Consider the following 24,823-nt stretch of genomic DNA (forward strand, 5'->3'; position numbering starts at 1 on the left):
CTGTCTCTGACGTTGCTGTGCCACTGTTACTTTCAGGATGCTCTATTGAAAGAATAAAATCAAGTGCATTGTGGTGTGTTGGATGCAGATATAAATTCTCTTCAGGTTGGAAGATTGGCACAAATTGATTTCTACTGTGCCTGGTTCAGAGGTTTCCCTGATACCATTTAAACTTGCCAAAGAGAGGAAACAATTTAGGCTAAGTAACCAAAGTGAAAGTGGAAAGGCACATAATGTTAGTGTTTTCACCTCCAAGGGTAAGGGCTGAATCAGACAGGCATGGTGCTGAACTCTGAACTCCCTGTGGTAAAAGGATGAATCATGCACGCAGCAACATTTACAAAGTGGGTTTTCACCCCCCTCCCTTCAAGGTTTGCCACATAGGGCTACGTTTCCCAGAGATCTCACCTCTCCATTCATTAGGCAGCAAAATAAGTTCCCTGAACGAGCTCAGTGCAGAGGGTGCATGCTGGCTGCTGAGCTCTGCTGGCAATCTGGCCATCAGTGTTTCAGCAGGAACTGCTGGGAGCTGAAGAGTGGTGCAAACTTGGCCCCCATTTTGGGGCCAAAATAGGTACTGAGCATTCTTGAAAATCAGCCTCTGAATGTGGGAGCTGAGCTCTTGAAAATATGATCCTTAAGGTACAGAGGCATCACACTGGGGGTCAGGACACCTGGATTCTGCCATTGATTGGCTGTGTGACCATGGGCCAGTCACTTCTCTTCTCTGTGCTCTAGGTTCCCTATCTGTAGCCTGGGGATCATTCAACGCATGTTTGCAAAGTGGACCGAGGTCTATGGTCACTAATAGTGGTCGTTTTATTACAATGATAGTCTCTTGGTGAAATTCAGAACCTCATTCAAATTCTGATCTCCTTCCCTCCCTAATGCTGAGGGGTATTCAGATTTGGGGGCAGAGGTTTCCCATTCAGATTCATCTCCATAACAAACTCCATTTCCCCACTATCTTCTCCTCCTCTTGTAAATAATTCTGCTGAAATGTTAATTTCTGGCTTGCTCATTTTGTAGAGATTTTTTTTTTTGGTACCACAGCAGGAAGGTGGAGATAAATGGTCTCTACCTTGGATCTTGTGCTCTTTCCTTGAGGTCCCCATCGCTATCCTCTTCTTGCTATGATTTCACTGTCAAACACCATCCTGGCCCACTCCTCAGCTCTCAGGAGAGCTATTATTTATGGCGGGTGGAACCAAACCAAATGACTCAAGCTTGTTCCCAGCCTCAGAGAGGACATCCATCAGCAGGGGCTTTCAGAGAAAAGCCCTTTGTTTAATTGCTGAGTCACTCAGGGTCTTTCCAATCTGGTTTGATTTGCCACATACTATCTGCGAGTAATCCATGTGGCAGTTCATCCTCCATAGGGGGAAGCAGTTTGCATGACCACAAGTGATCTCTAGATATCACCTTCCTGTTCAGCTATTGGTACAAATGTTTCTTTGCTGCTCTGAATATTCCAAAACAGGGGAGAAGGATGCAAGGAAACACTGCTTTATATTCAGAGCAGGTTTGGAAACAATAAATATTGTCCAAGAAAAATGTCAAGACAGAAAACATTTTAACGTTTTTCCTGATATTTTCCATGAAAATTTCCTTTTATTTTTAAAGGGGGGAGGAAATCAAAACCCAAACCCTTTTTCATTCTTAGTACAAATGTCTGGTTTTTATCACAGAATGGGAACATTTTCCATGACATTTTCCACTAACTTAAAAAAAAGTCCAGTTTTCATTGAAGAAAAGTTGTGATGGAAAATGTTTGCCCAGCTCTATTTAATTTCCTGATGTTTGACTGGTGCTCCTTAAAGCAAGGAATGATATAGCAGTGTCACTTGAAGTAACTCCGATGCAGTAAGGGTGGCCGCTAAGCAAGCTTCATCCTTTCAGCTTTGCCAACACTCCTCTGTCTTGCCCTTCACCACTCCCTGCTGTTCCAGTCCTAGCTTTCTTTTTGGTTGGTAGAAGGTGACCATATTTTCCCAAAGGGAAAAGGAAACATTGCACAGGGCCAGCCCGAGGCCCCCCTCTCCCCTGCTGCATGAGGTCCCTCCCTGCCACCCGCCCACAGGACTGGCCCAAGGCCCCCCTGCTGCCCACCCGCCAGCCCAAGATCACCCTCCATCCCCTTTACATGGGGCCAACCCAAGACCCCCTGGCCCCTACCCACACAGAACTGACCTGGCCTGAGCCCTCCCTCCTGTGCAGGGCTGGCATTACCCCTTGCCCCTCCCTCCTCCACACACATTCCTTCATGCCACACTAGGGGTCACACCCCACTTCTTTGGCAAAACTGGGCATTTGTCCAGTTTGCTCTTGCTAACGGATCACTTGGCAAGAGCAAATGGGACAAATGTCCAGTTTTGCCAAAAAAGCCAGGACAGGGCTTATAAAAAGGGACCGTCCCAGGCACAATGGGTCATATGATCACCCTGGCTAAACTGGGTCACTAAATTGGAGGGGGGTTTTGTCATGTGAAATATTCACAAATGCCTTGGATTAGGGGCTCCAAAACGTATCATGTACTAAGCCAGACCGGCACTAAGCCAGATTTGAACTGGCTGCTTCAGAGAGAGAGAAGACACATTTCTCTCCAGCCCCGTGCAGCACCTTTGTACCAAGTGCTCTATTTACCATGTTTCCTTTGTAGAAGATGTGGCAGGGGTAGTCCAAAATCATAACATCACCCATTGGAAACCTATCTGAAGGCAGACTCCAATTTCCCATCTGTTCAGTAGTAGCCATGGCATAGGAGATGCTAAGCCCCTACCCCCCAATTAAAACGTCTGTTAAAATCATTCAAGGTGTAGCTCATCCAGGAGGTTGTTACCACAGAGAATTGAACTCAAGATTTCTAGTGCCATGGCTTGAGATAAATCCACTACCTGTGAGCAGGAGCATACAGCTATACTCTGGCTCAGCCCCAGAATGGGGACCAACACCCCTCGCTGATGTGCTGTGATCCAATGAATGGATAAGGACTGTCCAAAGAGAAGCTATCAGTCAACCATCCACAAAGCCTTGAGGGTGATCATTAAGTGCCTGGGTTCTTGCTTTAATGGCTCATAAACGTCAGTATTTCCCAACTCCACTGACCATCCTGCTCTTCTGTGGATCCAGAGCCATTTGACTGTCTGGACTGGAACCTAACAAACTACTGGAAATGGGCTATCCTAGTCAGTCTTTGTTTCTGGGGTGTGCAGTAAAGTTAGAAATAGTAACAAACCAAGCAGTTATTGCAGAGAGTTCAGAGGTAGGAATAGGAGAGGGATCATTAGTAGGTGGGAAGGATAGTGTGATGGGGTGAAAATGGGTAGTGAGCTTGGCCCTAGGTCAGCTATTTATTAAAAAATAGTAGTAATAATGACAGGAATCAATGTTCCAGGGCCGAGCTGTCTAGGGTCCTCTGTCTAGATAGTGCCTGAGCATTTCCCAAGCATTAATACATTTCCTCCCACAACGCCTGTGTGGGGTAGGGAAATATTATTCTCAGTCTACACATGGTGAACGGAACACAGAAATAAAGTGATTTGCCCAAGGCCACATAGGGAGTCTGTGGCAGAACCAGGAACTGAACTCAGAGACTTAAGCACAGAACCATGCTAATAAACACAGTGGCTACAACTGAGCGATGTGCAGAATAGAATCAACTTTAGCCTTGCCTAAACTTACGAGATTTGCCAGTACAGCTTCATCTGCCAAAGCCACTTTGCCACTATAACTGCATCTACACTAAGTGCTTTTGCTAGTATAGTTTTGATTTGGTGAGCAAAATACTAGTAAAATGACTTCTTTTTTTTTTTTTTTTTTTTGCCAGTAAAACTGCATATACATTAGGGCTTTTAGCAGCGTAATTAGGTTGTAAAAATAATTTAAAAAATCATCCCCCAAACCATCATAGCTATGCCAGCAACACTTTCACATATAGACTTGGCTTGTGTCCTGAACTACTTTTTAAATGCAACAATAGAGTGTTAGCATGAGGATGTTGGGGGGGGGGGGGGGAGGGGGAGCTGGTGACACACAGTAGAATTTGCAACCATCTTCTCTTGCATAAGTATCAGACACACTGAGCAGTTGTCACATCCACCTATGGAACATGCTGTCACACACTTCAGAAGGGATGGAGCCTGTCAAGCTGTAGAATGTCAATCAAAATGTCTGTCTCCACCCCCATCCCAATTAAATACAGGACAAGGGTGTTCATTCTCACTTGCATGGGGAGGAGAAATTCATGTGAAGTGCTTTGATGCTTGGTGCATTTTCAGCTCAGAGCATGTGCATGATGTGGCTGTTCTGTACCACAGACTAGACTTGGTAATGGGATTTGAGGGGCTCAATTACTACATGGTATCTGGAAAATCTATCCCTTAAAGACTAACCATATACATCACTGGCTTTCCAAAGGGTGAGTAAGGATGCCTTACCCCCAGCCTGTCACTGGGTGGTTTGGTTCACAGCATGTGGTCAGCAAAGTTATTGCCATAAGAGACTTGTATGGGCAGCGTGGCCAACACTTGTGGTTTATATCACAGGGCTTGTGATTAAACCCCCAGCTGCTGACATCAAGCAATTGCTAAAGTTTTCCTTTTAAATGGAAGTGGAGCTTCTTATGCAATCATGTTCAGGAGAAAAGTTTGAAAAAGTGAGGCAAGGACTCAGAAACCAGAAGGCAAATAGGCTTAAAAATCATGTATACACAGCTCATGATTTTTAAATCATCTCATGATTTTGAAAAAAAGAAAAGGAGTACTTGTGTCACCTTAGAGACTAACATATTTATTTGAGCTGTAGCTCGCGAAAGCTTATGCTCAAATAAATTTGTTAGTCTCTAAGGTGCCACAAGTACTCCTTTTCTTTATGCGAATATAGATATCACGGCTGCTACTCTGAAACATATCAGATATAAGAATGTTTCCCTCGACCTAGCTACCGGGTCTCGGAGGTGGATTACCAATGCTGGCCGGAGAACCCCTTCCATTGCTGTAGTGTCTGCACTGAAGTGTGACAGTGATGCAGCTGCAATGTTAAATGTAGATACAGCCTTACAGCCGAAGGCCCAGATCCTGCATCAATAACTTTTGCCAAGATTTTTCAATGCAGGATTAGAGCCTAAAAATGCAGTCTGGGGTTCCCCGGATTCCTAGCTTAAATCTTTGTGTTTCCATCTCCTATTGGGGTTAAGCGAGCAGTCGGCTGAGAGCGATGTCGGGGAGTGAATCCAGCCATTACCAGAAGCACAGTAATTGAGCCAGAACTGTATTATTGTTATTGTTATTATTATTAGTTTTTCATTTTATTCTTTCCCTTGATTCTATGGCAATAAATCCTCCCTGGGCTCGCATCCTGCCAATCTCCTCCTCCCTTTAAGCTTAATTCAATTTATGTGCCTCCTCTTCCTTGTAGCGCAGTGAAAAATAAACGCTGTCTGTCTCTGTCTCTCTCTTGGTTACTGTTTCCCAATCACAAACACTGTGTCTATTCTGCTGCAGTCCTCAGGGGGAGACCTATAAAATTTGACTCATGAAGGGAAAGAGAAGGGGGAGGGAGAGGGAAGAAGAAAAGAAAAGCAAATCTGGGAAGGGAAAGTAATAGGGGCAAAAAAATGAAAGAGAGATTTAAAGCAGCTATGAATCGGTGGCTGTTCCAGCTTTAAGAGTCTGTTGAAACAACATAATAAAAGGCAATAAAGGTAGGATTTATGACCTACCTAGGAGAAATGGCTTGCTGTATCCACTGTGCAGGGTGAACCCATCGTATGAGTCCTGGGGGGCTGTATACCACCCAGCACAGTTACATCACTGGTACATGCAAATGGCACGGTTAACCACTTTAAAGGGCTATGAGCCAGTCCCTTGCCTCATTCCCCCGGCCTTATGAGGCCCCATATTTATGGGCTTGGCATTTTGTATTTTAAAGACTCCATTTTGTTCAGTTTGACTGGTAGACCCGCTCTGCTTTGCAGTGATCAATGGCGCTGTGCTGAAATTTTAAGGGCCAGGTATTTTACCACCGGGGTTGAGCCCTCAAGCTAAATCTTGAAGGAAGGGAAGGGGGAAAGCATGCAGATGGCGGAGGGAGGGTGGGCGTCTCATAAACCACCAGTACAGGTTTAAATTGCAGTAAAATCACTGGGCGGGGGGATAAATCTGCAAAAATAGAACAAAACACGAGAGTAGAGGTTTTACTGCTGCTGTCAGGGACGGAATGACACTTTCAAAATGCGGGTGATCATAACAGCCGCCACTTAAGGCAAAGCGTGGCCAATTAGGGGTGTGTGAGCCTTTATGACATAGCTTTTGGGCTGGTGTAGTTGGTATTCTACAGACAGGGAGGAGCAAGGATGCAGGCTGGAGCCCAGGGTGCAGTCTGTTTTAGAGCAGGAGCTTGGTAATGAAATCCTGGCTCCACTGAATCTAATGGCAATGCTCCCACTGGCTTCAAAAGGGCCAGGACTTTCACCCCTTCTGGGGGGTCTATTCCTGACTCTGCCACAGACTTCCTGGGTGACCTGGGGCAAGTCGCTTGACCCCAGTTGTGCCTTAGTTTTCAATTCTGTATAATGGAGCTAGCGGTGGTCACACTTCTTAAAGAACTTTGAGAACTAAGTGTGAAAAGCTCTAGATACGTGCTGAGTACTAATACTCAGGCTTGGTCCTGCAAAGTGCTGATGTAACAGAACCAGTCACTTACATGGAGATGCCACGGGCTGACAGCAGGGATCAGTCCTGGGGCCTTCCGCTCTTAGCACTTGAGCCCCTGGCCTGAATTTGTGGGGCTACTTGGCGAGCCATGAGCAAGCAACAGGTGGTTATCCTTGATGTGAGTCAGCCACTAGAGGGGCTCAGGATCACATGCACCCAGGCAATGTCCTACACAGAGTGCTCACAAGCTGGCACTTTCAAGGCACTTACTGATTTCAGGTGCTTCAATTTTGGAGGCACTGGGGGCCTGAATCTCAGAAAGCGCGGAGCAAAGTGCAGCTGACGTTGACGTGAGTTGCGTGCGCTTAGCCCTTCCTGAGCATCAGATGCCTGGGTGTTGCAAGGTGGCCACCCAAAAGTGGTGGCACCTCATGCCAGAAGGATGGCCCAGTGACTAAGGCATGAGTCTAGGACTTGGGAATTGAATATAGATCTCCCTGCTCTGCCATGAGACTTCCTGTGTGACCTTGGGCAAGTCACTGGGTCTATCTGTCCCTCACTTTCCCCACCTATAAAATGGGGATAATACAATTGCCCTACTTCTAAGAATAGATGCATTACAGATTGTGACGTGCTTGGATACTATGGGGAGAGGGGTCATATCGGTATCATTGATGAAGGCCTCTTTGGAAAATGTTGGCCTTAATTCCCATTGGCTGCCGTGAGAGTTATGGTTGCTCAGCACCTGCTAGGATTGGGCCCTGCATGCTTTATCCTCAGGTCCTGGCATGGAGCCTTCTCATGTCATTTATCCCCCGCCTTTCCTCCTAGGAAGGAGTTTTAGCCTTCTCCATCACTCTGCTTTCTGGCCACAAGTTACATGCGTTTGTTTTGAGAAGTACAGTAAATCTTAACTCTGGAATGAAAAGCCCTGCCATATCCGATACCATTTGTTCTTTTAGAGGAAGGGAAGAGGATGGGGGGGGGGGAAGGGGGGAGTTTGAGGGGGGAAAAATCAATCTGCTATATAAAGAGAGCTGTCGCATGGCACAGCATCTTAATCCAATGGAGCCCGGGAGAGTGAGCGAGCGAGACAGACAGATCTGGGACAGAGGAAGGAGGGGCGGTGGGGACACAGCAATCTGCAGCCCTCTTAAAACCCCAGCATGGAACAAAGCCCTCATTAGTGGCAAATAAGGCTGGGGGAGTGGCAGTAATAGGCTAAATAAACTCCTATAAAATCTGGGATGATAACTGCAGCAAACCAACACCAGAGTTGTGCCATAAACACACCAAGATGAGATGGTTCTAATTGTAAAAGCCCAATCAGAGGGTCCAGCGGGCATGAAATGATGGATTAGTTCAGGGACATTAATGTCAGCCTCTCGCAGGGAAGCTGCATGTGCATCCTACCCTCCTCCTCCCTTGGAAGGGTTTGATTGCGCTTTAATTGGCCACCTTTTGGAAATTTGCACTTGGCGGGGAAGGCAAAGATCAAGAGCAGAAATCCCCGGCGTCAGACCTGCTGCTTGGCAGCAAAGACATACAGGATCGTGGCTTTCCCTTGCATATGGTGTGGCCTCTCTGGGACATGCGCATCCATCCTTGTTAAGGCAGAGGTAGTTCAATCCAAGGGGGAAAGTGGTGCACACGTGAATGTTTACGTACATACGTGACAGGCACCATCTTAGCTGATGTACTGGGGCTTGAACAGGAGAACCTCTAGAACTAAAACCAGGAGGGGTTACCACAGCTTGAGCATGGTCCCAGATGGTCATCCTTTGTGGACTGGCACAGAGGGAGACCTGCACCAAACGCTCATAAGCGGGTCACCTGTAAACCTCTGTATGTGTGTGTGCACACAGACGCCTTAGTGTAGGAATGTGTGTGTCTGAGCAAGTGACCACAAGCATAATATTATAGTAGCAGTAGCACAGCAGGATTGAGGTGCTCCAGTCACTGTGCTAGGTGCTGTACAAACATGAAACAGACTAAAAGATGGTCCTTGCCCCAACGAGCTTAAGGAAGGAATAAGCTACGTAGGCCTGGGAGCTGCAGCTCTTCAGGGGGTGTGGTACATTCGCTGGGGTGCATGCAGGTGTGTTTCTCTGCCCATCTGGGTAGACATGGGCATGTGAACATGTGGGGCTGTCTGTGAGTGTGTGGGGAGATCCTCTGCAATACGACAGGGCAAATATGTACGTGGATCACGCTTACACAGGCATCACGCACCCTTCCATTCCACTCAGCACCGGGTAGTGTTGAGCCTTATTCTGAACACAGAGTACAATGGCTTCTGAGGTACACAAGCTGCAGAAGGCTGTATATGCTGCAGCTACTTGTCTGGGGAGCTGACCTATCCAGGAGAAGATCCTTCTGGTTTAAAAGAGGGGAAATACACTTATTCCCCACCCAGGAGTAGCAGAGCTCTGCAGGGAGAGGGAGTTTATATACATGATTGCCAGGATCTCAGAGCAGTGCCACTCCTGGTTCAGGGTGTGGCCACATTCTGCCTACTGGAGCTCTGTAGTCTGTGAGAATTACTAGGTGGGCAAAACCCAGACCAGGTCTGCACTAAAAAGATTTGCTCTGCCAGCAAACCCTCCTGGTAGAAACATGGCTTAGACTCTTACAAAGGAGTTATTTTGCTAAAATAGTTTATATCCGTTCCCCAATTTAATTAAGCTAAACTGGTAAAAGCATTTTTTTTGCTGGTACAACTGGTGTCCACACTAGGACATTTTATGACATTTTTATAGCACCAAAGAATCACACCTCTAACTGACATTATACCTACAAATCCACAAAATCCCCAAATCTACAAAAGTTTCTCGTGTAGACCTGGCCCAGACATAGCTTTAGTTTTGTAAAACTTTGGCAGTCAGGCTGGTTCAGAACCAAGTCCCAATTTATCCAGTTCTGAGGATGAGGGAGTCAGGACGATGCAGGGTTGTTGGATAAATGGTTCTGGTTCTGGCTCATTAGTGCTACCCCACAGTTGTCATAACTCCATCTGCATGGCTGCAGTTGGAGAGAAGCAGATACAGTCTTGTGCTGATCCTTTCTAAAATAAAACAAATTGCATATCCCAGTTCCCCTGTTGTATGGCTCCTTTCCCAATTACTTCACTGCATGGGGGTTGTCAACCAAAAACTTCTCCTAACAAAGGAGCATTTCTTTAGTACTGTCCTTTGCAGTTTCTAGGTACCCAAGTTAGAAAAACATTGGCATGGATTATTAAAACTAAAATTATTTTAAAATCTCATTTATTTTTCATCCTTTATGCTGTTGGTTTACTTTTGCAAGCACATTCATTTCTGGACAATGAAAACTGACTAGTCAATTTCACTTTTGCTCCTAATCAATTTCACCCTCTGGCTCTCATGCTCTCTCAGAACACTGTTGCAAACACTCCAGGGAGGAGGTTTTTAGGCCAGTGTCAGCAGCATTTTAAAAAATTAACCAAGTAAAAATGAGATTGTTTCCACTGGGTGGAGGGCTGGTTTTGCAAAAGCTATCTGTGGGACCTGCATGGGTTAACATTTTTTAAATTTCCAAATTTTGTCAAAAATACCCTCCCCCCCCAAAAAAAAATCAGGAAAAAAAATTGACAAAAGGCTCACAGATCTTGTCCTGTTTTTTCAACCAACTATGGAGCTGGTCAAATTTTTTTGAAAATGTTAAAATCCCCCCCTCCCCACCCCTCACTTTTCAAGCAGTTCTATTTGGACCATTAGTTGGTCTGTTGTCTCTTTAACAACTAGGAAAAGTCCAGACCAGCAAACAGAACAATAGCAACATGCAGCTGAACTTCAGACTTCTCAATACAATAGAACCTCAGAGTTACGGACACCTGGGGATGGATGTTGTTCGTAACTCTGAAATGTTCATAATGCTGAACAAAACGCTGTAGTTGTTCTTTCAAAAGTTTACAGCTGAACATTGACTTCATACAGATTTGACATTTTACTGTGCAGAAGAAAAATGCTGCTTTCTTTTTTTTTTCTAGTAGTTTACGTTTAACACAGTTCTGTAATTTTTTTCTTATTTTAATTTTTTTTTGTCTCTGCTGCTGCCTGATAGTGTACTTCCAGTTTCAAATGAGGTGTAGGGTTGACTGGTCAGTTCATAACTCTGGTGTTCAGAATTCTGAGGTTCTACTGTAGAGCAGAAGATAATCTCGTTACTTCTTATCAATTTTATAACTTGTCACAACTTACAATAGCAATGGTGACCGCTAAGTCTGTACATTTTGATTGTTTATCTCTTTAGTAATGCTCATGCTTTAGAGCAGTGGCTCTCAGCCTTGCCAGACTACTGTACTCCTTTTGGGAGTCTGATTTGTCTTGCGTACCCCCAAGCTTCATCTCACTTAAAAACTACTTGCTTACAAAATCAGACATAAAAATACAAAAGAATCACAGCTCACCATTACTGAAAAATTGCTGACTTTCTCATTTTTACTATATAATTATAAAACACATCAATTGGAATATAAATATTGTACTTACATTTCAGTATATAGTATATACAGCCATATAAACAAGTCTGTATGAAATTTTAGTTTGTACTGACTTTGCCTAGCTTTACAACAGGCTACATAAAAAGCACTAGCAAATATCTAGATCAGCTGATGCACCTCCTGGAAGATCTCTGTGTACCCCCAGGGGTACATGTACCCTTGGTTGAGAATCACGGCTTTAGAGCCTTACCATCTTGAGGTTACAAATTCTGCACCACTTATGACCTTGGAAGACCCTTTTATACTCTGTAAATCCCATCCACACAAGTGAAAGATGGCGTTTCCAGTGGAATGGAAATTCCAAGTTTCAAGCAACTCTAATGTTTCTACATTTGTTTTTGTTCTGAATTGGTACTGAAGCAATTTAAAAAAAAAAACTGTCCCAGAAAATGAAATTTTTTAGGGGAAAAATATTCATTTTGGGTCAATCAAAACGTTGTTCTGATTTCAACTTTTTTCCCTCCCTGATTTTGAATTATATCTTGAAAACAAAAAGAAATTTTGAAATGAAAAATCAGAATGATGTGTTCTGAAAAGTCTTCCATGCTCTCTATTGGGAGATGTTGCGGATTCTGATTGGAAGTCGCACAGAATCTAGTCTTCAGCTCTTAGCGTAAGTTGAGTTTTGCATAACTTTGTTCACAAATATTTGTTTGAATTCCAAAAGACTACCTGGTCCAGCCATGATTACCATGTTTATTATTTGCCACTCGTGGATATTTGTGGGAGGATGTTTTTATTGGCACAACTGATGTTAGGAGGGTGTTTCTGAGCAGTGGGGCACAGTTAGGGTCAATGCTAGAACCTTAATCAAATCTTTCCACACTTTTCAGCATTTGGGATTCTTGAAAAGCTGGTTGTAAATTCACTGATTCGCCAATTTACATTTTACATCTTGCCTTTCAATATCTTGACTTTCAAATAATATGGCGTTTGTTTGTTTGTTTTTTAACATAACTACAGTGTTCTAATTTGTACTTGGAAATTAATTGTCTATTTACCAGCTAGTTACCACCTTAACCTATTTTAACAAAGATTTTGCTTGGGAATATATTACTAATGGAAAAGCATTGGCATCTTAATACTCACATGGGTAGATCACTAAAATAGACTCCAAATGCAATTGAAGGACTTTTTTTTAAAAACCCGACTTTATTAGCAGATAAATAGGTGTGGACTTCCTTTTGAATAATTGTTTACAACTTCACAGAAATTCCATTAGCTCCATGCTCCTCGCTGCAAATGTGTCTGCTGCAGATGGTAATAATGGAGGGGGGGGATGATTGTGTGAAAAGGACAGGAGCAGCTGATGGAGAGAGTTTGTTTTTTCTGCTGAGGAATGGAGAAAAAAGGAATTCTCCAGAGGCGGAAGCAGCAGCATGGGGGGCTGCAGGGAGGAATATTGATCTGGGCCAGGAGAGTTTTAAGTGAATTGCTGAAGGCAATTACACTACCGGAGAGAGCAGCATTCTGTGAGTCCTGGGGAATATGATGTTTCGGGGGCATTCGTTTGCATTGTTCCTTGCTGCTTTGAGTCACAGCGGCATCGGTGACTGCAGGGGCTCTAGGAAAGGCCTGGGGGGACACATGGGTTTTTGGAAGTGGTAACAATTGCATTGCTGGCAAGTCAGCAACTTCTGCACTTATAGACACTTGAGCCTGGCTGCTTGTACAAGACTCGCTGGGGGGGGGGAAGTGGGACACAGATTCTTTCCTCCTCATTCTCCTCCCCTCTGGGTAGAGGCCTCAGCATCCCACCAGGAGGCTCATTCACAGGGGCCACAAAAGGCCCTGGAGCACTGAGTACTAATGGGGCACTGCGTGGAATTCTCAGATTCTAAGGTCATCTGGTCTGACCTAGCCAGTTTATCCAGTGTGACCTTCCATAAAACACAGGTCTCTGTACTTGAGACACAAGCACATGTCACAGGGGACATGGCTCAGTGGGTTAAGGATGAAGCCTCAAGGAATAAGGCAGATGCTCAGCCTCTGACTCTACTGAACCATAGAGAGTGAAGGGGAAGGATGGGATGGCTGGTCCGTGGCACAGATGCCTCATGTCCCAGTCCTTTGAGAGAGGCTGATCAAAGTGGTACATAGCATGGGGGTACGTCGAGAACCCCGTCTCTGCTCCCTTTTTGTGGTAGCACCCATTCTCTTGCATTTCCCCCACTCTGTACTTCCCAGAGGTGTGTGTCACTGCGGGGCTGCCTGGAAATCTGGCAATGAGTTGGAAGCCTTCAGATCCCAAACCTCTCCTTTGGGGATATTGCAAAAAGAGACCTGGGAGCGGGGTAGTTTGGAGCAGGGTCCAAGTGCCTGGATTTGAGTTGGAATTTCAGAGCGTTGCCAACTCTTGTGATTTGATGAGTCTCACTATTTTGGGGATTTTTTTTAAAGCCTCTAACTGCTTTAGTCATGTTATTGCCCAAGAATCTCAGCTCTCATTTACATAAAGTAAATTTTTAGCCCTCATGGCAGCAGCAAAACACGTGAACATTTGCACCCTGAAGTCTCCAACACGAGAAGACAAATCAAATGAACCGTACATTCATTATTTTTTAAAATCTCGTTATTTTCAACCCGTCTCATCATTATTTGCACTGTAACTCATGATTTTTGAAATACTTCTTGTTGGCAATACTGTTGTTTAGGTGTCTGGATCCCTCCATTTGAGCTGGAAATAACAAGTTGCTTTGGAGCTCTGTACAATTCTGGGCTTTATTGAACCTGACTGCAGCCCTGGGTTGCAAGGGTTCATAACCATGCACGCTGTTCTCCTTGCTCCCTGGCAAGCCATCATTGCTTCCACAGATTTGCTGCAGCCCCCGAGAGAGATGCCAGTTTCCCTGGAGCAGCTTTCAGAACCGGTTAGTAACAGCAGCATGGGAATTGAGAGGCAGCTGTCCTCTGCAGGGAGCCCCATTCTCCAGGGCAAATCTCACCCTTCTCTCACTGTTGGAAGTCCATGGCATCTTTCTAAGGTGGTCAGCTGAGAAGTGCGCAGAACCTCCAGCAATTTGCCCTGTGGGTTCTGCAACCCAGTGGGCACCTGATGCCAAGCTTGTTGCATCCAGTTATCATTTGGTCCTGCCCCGCCCTGCGCGTGGATTGACAGAGTCTTTTTAACCGATGGCAGGTTAACATGGTGCTGTGCGTGGTGGGGGCACCTGTAATAGTATTGGGCATTATCACCTTCCAAGTGCTTCATGCGTATCAACTCATTCCTTCCTTCAGGGCAGGAGGTATTTATCAACCCCTTTTAATGGATAGGGAAACTGAGGTACAGAACTTGTGATTTACTCAAGGCCACAGAGTCAGTGTCAGGTATCAGAACTTGGGAGCTCTCACGCTAGATCCCCCACTGGTGCAAAGCAATGCAACTCTGTTGACACCAGCTGAGGGGCTGTTTCCCGCAGCGCCGTGCTCAGACCATTGGACCATGGCTCTCTTTCATCCACATGAGTCCTGTCTGGAGAATCGCCAATAAAAACACCAAATGCTCCTAACCTATGGAGATGTTTGGATCCAATTGTAGATCCAGACTGTGTGGCTTTATCCCTTCATTAGCCCAGACACATTGACAGCTGGACAGTGCCCTGCTGGGCCAGTGACACAGTTTGACTCTGCAGATGCTAAGGATCTCACTGAATCTCTGAGCTCTGCTGCAGGGTGGGGAATTTTAATAAAGAAAGAGAGAGAGAAAAAAAGGAACACATTGCAAGGAAAATGACCTTATTTCCTGCAAGTGTGTGACTAAATTGTACGGCTAAAAATAGGTGAGTGATTTGCTTTGGTGCAGGAAGGTTTTGCTGATACTACTTGTGTTACATTAAATCTCTATATTTATGTCTGTAATATTTCCCTGGTTGCTTTGCCTGCTATCAAGATAATGCTGAATTGTCAAGAGTGGCAGCTTGTCTACTGCTTGAAGCTGGCAACAAAAGGATAAGCTCTGCCGGGTTTTATTTCTAGCCTGCTACTGACTTTCTAAGCGGCCCTTGACCAGACACTTGGGCCAAAGGTTTCAGAAGTGGCCACTGATTTTTGAGTACCTTCATTTTCTGGGGCCCAACCTGAGCACCTCACTACCTGAAGCAACCAAATCAGTGGCTGCTTTGGAAACTTTTGGCCTTAAACCGCTCTGTGCCTCAGTTTCTCCATTTGTAAAATGGGGATAATACAATGTACCTGCTTCACAGGGGTGTTGTGGGGCGTGATTAACAGATGTTTCTAAATGTATGAGCTTCCCAGAGGAAAGGTGTTATGAAAGAGTGAAGTATGAACTTCTGGGGGAGCGCAGGTGGCTGTTTGGGAGAGGATAGACCCAGGACCATGTAACTTTCTCCGTCGTCCTGCTGTTCTTAGTCTCATCCAGGAAGTGGGAGGTTGAGGATGAGGTTCCCCCATCTCACCTGGGAAATACTGGTTTAAAAAGACATGTGGAGAGGACTGAGGACAGAGTCCTGGAGAAACCCGGCACACAGAAGGATATGGAGGGGGAAGAGAAGACACTCAAGGATCAGCCTGCAAGCACCCTGAGGATGGATCATGACAAGATGTCTTCCATTTAGCTGGGTTTTTAGTAGAGTGGCTGGTTTTATCCCTGTCTGTGATTAAATGGAGGGTGTCTGGGGTTTGAAGTATACAATCTGAGAGAATTATTTAGTGCTAAACAATTACTCTGTTGCATAAAGCTCTTATATTTGTTTACTGAGAATCCTGTACTGAATTCAAGCCCTCAGACATAACTGTCAGGGAGCTGGAGAGCAGAGGCTGGAGTTTATGTAAATTTGACATCTTGTGTTTCACAGGTGACTATCTCTTAGCTTTCGATTGCCTTCTGTTGTTTTCTCCTCTGCTTTATTTCAGTAAGGCTCAGTGCTCTTGGAGCCTGGGTGTCAAACTCCCAGCCTGCTTGGTGAGTCCTCAGCCATCCCTTTCAGCACTGCCGTCTTCCTCTAGATCCCTTGCAGTTCTGCTTCTGACTTCTTCCTTCCACCACTGGACTTCTTCCATGGGAGGATCTCAACCTTGCCATGCCCCTGACAGGTAGGGAAATATTTTTGATTTAGTTGGGGTTGATCCTGCTTTGAGCAGAGGGTTGGACTAGATGACCTCCTGAGGTCTCTTCCAACCCTAATATTCTATTCTGTTTGTTGTTCCCATGTGACATGGGGAAACTGAGGCACACAAGGAGGACATAACTAGTCAAAGCTCACACAGTTACTCTGCGCCAGAACAGCAAACAGAGACCTGGCTCCTAGATCAGTATATGAATCCCTATGTCTTGGCATCCATCTCCATTTCTCCAGCTGTAGGGTTGCATTCCCTGCTGCTCCTGTCTGTCTGGAAGAGTTTTGGAGGATGCTGTTGCTATCCCATCTCTTGCTTCCTTCCCACAATTCAACCAGTCCTTGACAAAGAGGAACATGTGTGTGAATGAACTGTGCTCCTTGCAGGGATTTGAATAGATGAAGTCAGTCTGCCTGTGGCTGGAACCCTGCTCCAGACAGGCCCTGTTTTGCTGAACCAATTCCTTGCAATGGGCCAAGTTAATTTCCAAGTCAAAGGGTTTACACCAGAGATCTGTATGGCCTGGTAAATCTGCCATGGAGACCCTGGGGTAGAATTCATTTGCAAGTGTCCTTTCACAAGGCGTTCTCTGAGCACTGGCTCAGCCCAGCAGCTGAACACAAAGTTCTGCCTCTACGGCAGGCAGCCTGCTTGGCTCGGGGACTCTTGGCTACCACAAAATGTGCAATTACAAACCCCTCCTATTTCAAACCGTCTCAGCAGACTCCCAAGCTAGGCAAACATTCGAGCTGTGAAGAGATGGTCGCACTTTCAGCCTGCATCTGCAACTTGGCTAACCAACCCAAATCAGCGTTTGCAAATCAGAGCAGCAATCCCCATCAGATGACCTGTGTTGCGGCATTCTAAAACCCTGCTGACAAACCAGTTAGCCAGGCCCACACTAATGGGGTCCCAACCATCTCGTTGCTGACCTTGCACTAAGAAAATTAATGTAGGGCTTCTATCCAGCCTCTTGGTCCAGTTGCTCAAAGTCTTTTATAGACGCGAATTGAGCTAACATGCCTGCAAGTTGAAGTATGACTTAATTGCACATAAAGAAAAAGGGGTGTGTGTGTGTGTGGGTTCTTCAATTGGATTAGTTAAACTGGGTTAAAAGAAGAGTGAAGACACAGCAATTGCTTTTAACTAGTCTTAGCAGCTCAGGATAAAGCCTATAGGAGAGGTTGGACTTTAATGTGAGCTGCTAACCTGACTTACAACCCATGTTGCTTTGTCCTTGCTGCTATTTTAACTCATGGTAGCTAGCCTGAGTTAAGAACACACTTCCCCCCCCCCCAGGGACGACTTACCCTCAGAGAAGTGTTTATTATCTCCATTTTACAAAGGTCATATGCAGAGCCAGTTGACTTTTTTTTGCTCAAAATTACATTTTTAACACATGAGACTTTTTCATCAAAATGGAAATTTCCATGGGAAGTGTTCTGATTGTGGTGAGTTTTTTTCAAGTTTTCCATGAAAACAGTTGAAGAATTTTGAGAATGAAAACTTTCTTTTTTTAATAAAAAATGTTCACAGGAACAACCCCCGACCCCCATTTTCCAATCAGCTCCAGAGACATGGGGGCACATGTAGAGATGAGTTCTTTGGAGCAAGGATGATGAGGTATTTATTGGGAGGTGCCTGGTAAAGCTAGCTGGAAATTTTTCATTGTAAAATGCTGATTCGTCAAAACTGAAATTTTGGGCAGAAACATATTGGTTTTGACAATGTTTGTTGGGAAGGTTTCTCAGGTCTGGGTTGGAATTTCTGATCAAATCACAGAAGAGAGAATCAGGAAGAGCAGGGATTTGAACCTAGGTTTCCCACATATGAGGTTATTGGCTAGTGTGGGCATACTCTTCCCTGTTCTTTGTGATTTGTTCATGAAACATTTCAAAAGGTCTCATTTTTGTCACAAGGCAGAATGAAAACAAATTTTGATAGCTTGAAATTTTATGTGAAACAGAATTCTTGTTTTCTGGCCAGCCCAAGTGCCCGGTGTGCTTTTCAGTGCCATCCAATGAAGAATAATATATCAAATATAAGAATGAAGTGACTTTCCAAAGGTCACAGAGTGACTTGGTGACAGAGCCAGGAGTGGGAGGCAGGAGCTCAGGCTCATGGTGTCCTTCTCTCACCATCAGACATGCCTCCTCGTTTGGGGCCAGAAGTCCCCAAGAGCTCAGCTCTCCTCAACTCCTACCAAGGTACTGAAGCGAGGACAGATTTTCAAAAAGCCTCAGTGCCCAGCAGCAAAGGAAGTTCTGTTGCTGAGCTCTGTTGATAATGGCAACTTGAAATGTTGGATGCAAAACAAGGACCAACTACTGTCCCTCCCCCTGGGCCTGTCACGGATAGGATCAAATTCTCAAAAGGGCTTAGCACCCAACTTAGGAACTGAAAATCTAGCCCTGTCAAGTGACGTGACTTGCCCAACAACATATAGTGAGTCTGGGGCAAAGCCAGGAATTAAACCTAGTCCTTGACCACTAGACCAGCCTTCCTCTCTCGGCCACCTGTCCTATCTGATTTCCCTTTCCCCTCCGTTTCCCAAGGGCACATACTTCACGTCCTGTCTTAGCTGACCCAGTTCTCATTGCATCCGGCACTCGGATTCTCCTGCTGCAGGATTACTCTAGAACAGCCAGTAGTGACTTTCCAGTGGTGGGATCTACTCCTGCCTGCCCCACCCACATCAGTTTTCTTCTGATGGGAGCTTGTCTCCAGTCACTGTTCCCAGCGAATGGGGCAGCTGCAGTTTCTCTTCCACCGCAGTGCTGGCGATTGCAGAGACCAGAGATCTCACCGCCATATGCTCCACTGGGCTCAGCCAGCCAGCAAGCTGATCCAAAGCACCCCCGAGGGAATCTGAGCACTCACTCCTGCCTCCACCTCCCCCACTTCCTTCCGGAGGTGAAGTTAATAATTGCATGTGGAAACTTTGCTGATGTGTTTTTCCTTCTCCGCCCTCTTCAAACGGTAACACTTCCTCTGATCCATCAGTCAGCATCCTTATCAAAAGGGAACGTCTGCCGCGTGGAAATTCAGATAATCAAGCAGGCTCCCCCACCCCCATACCTCCCTCTGCAAGAGGGAGAGAGGAATCCCACCGCCCTTTCCTTCTGCCATCAGTGGGACATATGCATACCCCTGCAGTGGGAGGTCTTGGGCCCAGAGTTGCCACCCTGGCTAGTGATTTCGGGGGCCTCTGACTTTGGATGCCTACCTGGAGACATCACACACCAATGGGGTTAGGTGTATTTAGACCAGCCGTCTAAGTCTAAATCCGCAAGGCACAACAAGGGAGTGTGGCAAACAATTAAAGGGAAGGGAGGGTGAGGATACCGAGTAATGGCCAGTTGCTCTGGTTAGCAATGTGCACAGTGGGATGTCCAGTTGCATCTGTTCTGTTCAGATGCGCTGGTTTCAACCTGATAGTGCCCAGGCTGGTTTTGGCCCTGGTGTGATGGAATAGCGTTACCAGCTGTGCTAAGGCTCTGGGCTGTGCTGAGGGGGTGGAATGGTTTGGTCACATGGTTAACATACGTTTCAAGTCCCCTCCATAATGGCAAGAATTAAATGCCTTGGTTAAACATGTGGGACTCAACTGGGCTGCACATGGGACCAGGAGCATGGCAGACTTTCAGGGTACGTCTGCACTGTGATAAAAAACGCCAGGTCTCGGAGCCCGCCCAGGTCAGCTGACTCGGGCTTGCAGAGCTTGGGCTGCAGGGCTATAAAATTGCAGTGCAGCTGTTTGGGCTTGGCTGAAGCTCAGGCTCTGAGACCCCTCCACACCCCCCCCCCCCCCCGCTCATGGCATCTTAGACCCCGGGCTCCTGAGATCCTGAGGAATTGTTCAGGCAGCATTTCAGAGCACCTGATGGGTAGAGCTTTATCTATCGGAGGGAACCAGGCACTCCCAATTCATCTGCCTCTCCAGAAGGGCACTGTGAAAGGGATCTCTCATAGCCTCTCACTGGTCCAGCTGGGGAGGACTGATTTTCACCCAAGCCAAGAATAACAGCACAAGAAGGAGGGGGTGTGAAATGACCGAAGTTGTGTCAATGGTATGGGATCTCACCAGCCAGGCCAGGCCAGTTCTTTCATCATCGCATGCGGGGGAGGTGGAGGGAGACAAGCAGAGCTCTGAATGGGCCCTGCAACAAGCAACCACTTCCTCGCTGCTCACCAGACCCTCAGGGCTTTGTTCTTCTTTGCCCCAGGTGGAGGAGGGAAGCAGGGGGCAAAAGGGCAAGTCAATACTGGCTGATCCTCCGGTGGCTTGTAGGTGGAGTTCAGATGGCAGCGTGAACCTCGTGGGCCCAATCTCATGGGGAGAAGGCCAGCAACTAGGGATTTTCATTCCCCTGGCTTCCCATCAGGCTTGAGGATCCACAGAGCTGCACCAAAGTTAATGGTTAACCAGCTGAGGATCTGGCCCTTCCTGGAGCCCAGAGGTGCAGACACCCAGCAGCACAAGAGCCAATAATTAGCTGACCAAACTTTTTCAACCCTCAATGAAGATTGAGTTTGCCTTCGGAGTCCAGGTCGAGCTTTGGGGACAGGTGGCCACGTTGCCTTAGAACCGGCGTGACCATTTCCCGGGGCTCTCACCGTCGCCTCTTCTAGTGGATCTCAGACTCACTGACAGCCAACAGTTTGGAGCTGTGAAGCACTTCAGAGGTAAAGGGTCTGTAAATGCCTGCTTGCTGTGTGCATACCTGGCAGCTCCTAGCAGTGGCCTGGAAAGCTGTCCCTGCTAGGATAAGTACTCCCCGCTGAAGGGGTTCTGGGAGGGTTGTTTTTTTTTCCCCCCCAGCGGATGACAATATTGATTCTGTTGTTCCCATGGATTCAGAGATCCCTGTTTGCACGGCTGCGTGGTGTGACTCTGATTCAGAGAGCTGCTCACAGCAGGGGGCATCAGAGCTCCACGGCAGAGACCCGGGAAGAGACTGAATGGAGCTGCGGATGGTCTGGAGCCGAGTGAAAGATCAGCCTTGAGAAAGCAGCCTGGCAGGCCAGGAAGCTCATCCCACCCCTAATCCCCAGCACTGGGAGTTCTTCTTGCTTGTCTGATTCTCCTCCCCACTAGCACTAATGACACTGGCCCTTTCAATGTTGCCTTCCATCCAAGGATTTCAAAGCATCGTACGACTTCATGGAATGGCAATTCATCACAGCCCCTTGCAGCCAGCGAGTGTTATTCCCACACAAAAATAATTGGGTGCATTTCACAGAAATCTGGACAATGCTCATTTAAAAACTTAATTCTTAACTACAGAGGGTGTACAGCTTCCAGTGACTATCGAGAAACAAACAGCCAGTTCCCCAGGGCAGCAGACCCTCATCTCCCCCTTGATTCATGCTGCCCATCTAACCTTAACTCTGACCCCTCTTCTAATCTGCACCTTCCACAATGGGGTTCTGGTCCATGAAGGGGGCTCCTTGGTGCTCCTATGATACTAATACAACAAAAAGAAATGAGACAAAATAATTTCATTCTGCAGTGCTGTTGAATGTGCACCACTGGTTTTATAGATGGTTTATTAAGGATGATCATAGGAGCCTGCTGGGGCTAGGGAGCCCACTGTGGTATGCTCCCATTTATCCAAATCCATATCATCTGAAGCTCCATATTATCTGCACCCCCCACATACTGGGGCACAAGCCTGGGATTGGGATAATGTGGAAGCTGGGATAACAGACCAGAGATCCCCAACCAGGGCTTGGTCAAGCCCCCAGCCACAGGGGAGGACACCTTGCTGCTTGAATGTCTCGTGGCTATGCAGGGAGCCTTCTGCAGCCCCATTGTCATGGGATTGAGTGGGGCTGTAAAAGCCGAGCTGCAGAGGGTTCCCTGCCCCACCGCACTGGCAGTGACGCCAATCCCTGCAGGTGCAAGGAGGGCTGCGGTCCTGGCGGGACAGAGTCCTGGCTGGGAGTCTCTGCTTTGCACCTTGTGCCTGCGGGGATCCGGTGTCACTGAATACATGGCAGCTCAGAGAGTCCCCTGCAGCCCTGCTATCATCAGGCAGAGCAGAGACCCCTGGGCAGGGCTGCGAGGAGGAGGAAGACGAGCCCCCAGCCATAAGGGAGGCTATCCCACTGCTGAATGGCTCCTGCCCTCTCAATTATCTGAATAAAATCCCTGTCCCCATTTGCTATTTAGATAATGGGGACTGCGCTGTATTTCAATGAGGTATATGCCTTTGAAATGTGTAGCAAAGCTTTGAGAGGGAATGCAGTCTCACTGTGCATTAATGCAGAGTGCTCGCAGTACAGGGTGTGGGCAGAGCAGAAGAATATTCCTATAAATAGAACTGGGCGGCTGTTCCGTCCGCTGTTCTGACATGTAGATCAGCTGGTGGGTTGGATTTGGGTCAGCACGTGGAGAGCTGGCTAGGGGAGCTGAGTGAAAACGTGGAATTGCCCACCCATGAGAGATTACCAGATTCTGGAATGTTGTTTTGTTCCAGATCAGAAGGGAAAAAATAGAAATTCAGCATTTCTGGCAAAATAGACTAATGTGAAAAGTTTTGTTTTGAGTTGGCAAAATGTTTCGCTTCCATCAGGTTGACCAATGGTCATGCTGATGAAATCGAAAATTTTGTTTTGACTTAATTGTTTTAACTCTTATTTTATAGTCCATTATAAAAGATGATAAAAGTCCTTACAAAAGAGTCAAAGCAAAATGAAAAAGTTGAAAGGAATAGTGTTGAATTGAAATTTTGTGTTTCCACAGAGTGTTTTCATTTACTCCAATCAACATTTTCTGGTGGAAAACTGTTCGATCAGTTCCACAGTGCCACTTTTACCTTAATTGAATTGGCCTTGTTAGCACGGACCCCCCACTTGGTAAGGCAACTCCCATCTTTTCATGTGCTGTAATATATATACTGCTTACTGTATTTTTCACTCCATGCATCTGATGAAGTGGGTTTTAGCCCACGAAAGCTTATGCCCAATTAAATTTGTTAGTCTGTAAGGTGCCACAAGGACCCCTTGTTGTTTTTGTTCCATCAGAAGATCTTAACTGGCTCTACTTGCTGGCTTGTATTGATGATAACTAACTAGTGGGCCAGCTGGCATATGTAGTTTTCACATTGTGTGTAACCCAGCAATAAATGTTAGTTTTGTAGGGCTCAGTGCTACAAAATGATGACTGCTCTAGCCTTGATCCAGCAAAGCTCAAGTACATGCTTCACTTTAAGCATGTGAGTAGTTGCATTAAAATCAAAAGGATCTCTTGCAGGATTGAGTCCAAAGTATGTTGGAAATGACTCCCTTGAATAGGAAAAAGCATGTTATCATCTCAGACAGCCAGATTCTGCTACCCTTGCTCAGTGTGTGGACCCCCTGGAGCCAATGGCAGTTCTCGGGGAGGAAGGTATGTGCAGTGTGAATAAGGGCAGGCGATCCTGACCTTTTGACATTTGTTGTTTTGAACTTGGCAAATTTCTGTGTATGCAAATTTTGAGGGCCAAATTTATGGTTGGGACGGTGGTATAGAACTGGGGAAGGAAAGGGGAAGGTAGTGAGGGAGGCAGGGTGGGTTATATGCCAGAGGAGACACTGAGATCCCTTAGGCCTGATCTGCACTAAAAAATTAGGTCAACCCAGCTGTGTCACTCAGGGGTGTGAAAAATCCACACCCCCTGAACGACATAGGTAAGCCAACCTAGCCCCTGGTGTAGACCGCACTTGGTGGATGAAAGAATTCTTCCATTGACCTAACTGCCTCCTCTCAGGGAGGTGGATTACCTACACCAATGGGCGAATCCCTCCCGTCAGCATAGGTAGCATCTACAGCAGGGGTGAGCAAACTTTTTGGCCGAGGGTCACATTGGGGTTGCAAAACTGTATAGAGGGCCGGGTAGGGAAGGCTGTGCCTCCCCAAACAGCCTGGTCCCCCCCCATCTGCCCCCTCCCACTTCCTGCCCCCTGACTGACCCCCTCAGAACTCCCACCCATCCAACCCCCCCTGCTCCTTGTCCCCTGACGACCCCATCCCAGGACCCCCCACACCCTGACAGGTTCCCCCCCCCGCGGGACTCCCACTGTGACAGGTTGGATCACAGACACACCTGGGAGCTGCCACCTGATGTGCCAATACTACTTCTGCTCCTGCTTTCCTGCCCAGCCAGCTTAGGACTTCATTGCCCTGCCTGGTTTGAGCCAGACCCACTATCCTGCTGCAAACGCAGACCCAGGTCTGAACCACATCCCCTAACAGCTGTAGGCTTAATTGAAAGTAGTTTACAGAAGTGTGCCTGTCTTTAACACACAGATGCCCAACTCCATTGGGGTCCAAACCCTAAATAAATCTGTTTTACCCTGTATACAGCTTATAGTAGCTATTCTTGAACAAAAAAAAATTCAAAAACAGACTTCGAAGAGAAACAGCAGAACTAAAATGCATTTGCAAATTTAACACCATTAATTTGGGCTTGAATAGGGACTGGGAGTGGCTGGCTCATTACAGAAGCAGCTTTGCCTCTCTTGGAATTGATACCTCCTCATCTATTGTTGGGAGTGGACTACATCCACCCTGATCGAATTCATAGAT

Source organism: Dermochelys coriacea, chromosome 16, assembly GCF_009764565.3.
Source record: "Dermochelys coriacea isolate rDerCor1 chromosome 16, rDerCor1.pri.v4, whole genome shotgun sequence".
Classification (NCBI taxonomy): Eukaryota; Metazoa; Chordata; order Testudines; family Dermochelyidae; genus Dermochelys; species Dermochelys coriacea.